Source organism: Alligator sinensis, unplaced genomic scaffold (assembly GCF_000455745.1).
Source record: "Alligator sinensis unplaced genomic scaffold, ASM45574v1 scaffold1133_1, whole genome shotgun sequence".
In the NCBI taxonomy this organism is placed as follows: domain Eukaryota; kingdom Metazoa; phylum Chordata; order Crocodylia; family Alligatoridae; genus Alligator; species Alligator sinensis.
The window spans coordinates 1,184,364-1,186,145 of NW_005842285.1; the positions used below are offsets into that span (position 1 = coordinate 1,184,364).

The following is a 1,782-nucleotide window of genomic DNA, read 5'->3' on the forward strand; positions in this document are numbered from 1 at the left end:
AAGAAGTTTGCCTTGCTTGGGTGGGTTAATGATCCACTCAGTGTTAGCTCAAAAAACACCCAGCGCCTGCAACCTTGGGGAGCTTTCTCCAAGCCATTAAATAAAATGGTACAGGAGTTGACAGTAAAAACTTTAAAGTTCCTGGTTCAAAAACAAGTCACTCTTATTTATGAAGAAATAAGTCACAGGCAGATCAGACAATGAAAGAGAGCGGCGGAAAGACGTAACGAGGTTTTCCAAAGGGGTATAACCAACATTAAAATATTCAGTCCCTTTTCTTTTGCATCTCCTGCTTGCCCTAACACATCTTTTCTTCTCATAGGAGGTTGATCTAGTATAGCAGCGAAGGTAACTAAATCCCTGCAGATGGGTTTCCAATCTAGAGACCCTTTCTTCTACAAAGACCTGGTCTGGCTTTACAAATCGGTATGGAAATCTTTTCACGCACCTGGGAAACTGTGGACTTGGGCACTTATCAGCACAGAGCCACTCAAATGCACGCTGTTTTACAGCTAAGGGAGCCCAGTCCCAGAGCCCAGGGCTGTAAAACAGAGCTTCTCCCCCAGGTGCCACCGCAGGGTGCAATATTAGCACGGTGAGATGTGCAACATCTACACCCGATTCACAAGGGATGTCAAATCAGTGTCCAAACTATTCTGACTTATTGCAGTCTTTGAATTTTTTTGCATCAGAAACTGTTACTTCTCAGTAGCCCCAAAAAAATGAAAGCAAGCCAAGAGGTGCCTCGAGTCACTGCTGTCAACACATGCAGAGCCAATGTTTGAAGCTACGTGCAAGCACTTTGTACTTTATCCAGTCAAAATAAAAGTGAAGTGCCTAAATGCCAAATGCCACTTTCCAATTGAAAGCAGCAATTAAAGATACATATTTTTTTTTTTTTTTTTGCAAAAATCTAGTTGGTCTAATAGAAGATATCACCTCTACCCCGTATTTTGAGTCCTTTTGCCTCTAGACCAATATGACTACAACCTGGATACCCGACACTTTCCAGCTGAACCAGTTGAAGGAGGTGCTGCGCGATCGCCTGCGACCACGCTCTCTTAACATCACCTGAAATAGTCCCGGTCTGGACAATGCAAAATAACGGCGCAACTGCACAAAAAGGCAACTCATTCGTAGTCCCGATCCACAGCCACGGGGCTCTCCGGACTTCAGATCAGACCCACAGAAACGTGGTCTCTTATTAGTGTTTGCAGCACTGTCACACAGCTGGCATGGAGACACGGTGTTCGTACAAAGCCGAGGATTAAGAGATCATAAGCTGTGGGTATACACGTTTAGACACTGCAAGCGTTGTACAAATTTGATTATCAAGGCTCTCGCAATGTATAGTTTTGGAAGTTTTTCTAATAGTTCCCAAATTAAATCACACAGAACTTTTTTTTTTTTTTTTTTTTTAAACAATTCACCTTTACATTAAAGTTTTCCACAATCGGTCTCTTACTAAAGGTGAATCCAGTCCCCTTTTCATCAGAAAATAAAGAAGCCTGAGGCCGGTGATATCCCCAGTTGGGAAATGAAGGAGAGGGAAACACACTGGTCTCGTAAGGAAGAGTCAAGGCTTGTTCCTCCCCAAACTCAAAAGGTCCCAGTGAAAAAAAAAAAACACACACACACACCAATACAAATGCCCGGGGCGGACACATACCAGGGATTGGCACTAAGCTCCTAGGCAGAGTCACTGCGAGACAAACCCCTTTTGCCCAACCGTGCCGCACCTCCCTGACAGATTCGGGTTTCTCTAGTGTAGACAAGCCTCAG

General features: G+C 44.1%; 1 protein-coding gene across 1 annotated transcript in view; it reads right to left on the reverse strand.

Moving 5' to 3' along the window:
* The window catches only part of TFCP2L1 (transcription factor CP2 like 1), a 53,093-nt gene that overhangs the window by 50,884 nt on the left and 427 nt on the right, over positions 1-1,782 (reverse strand). The gene's annotated exons all lie outside the window — the stretch shown is intronic.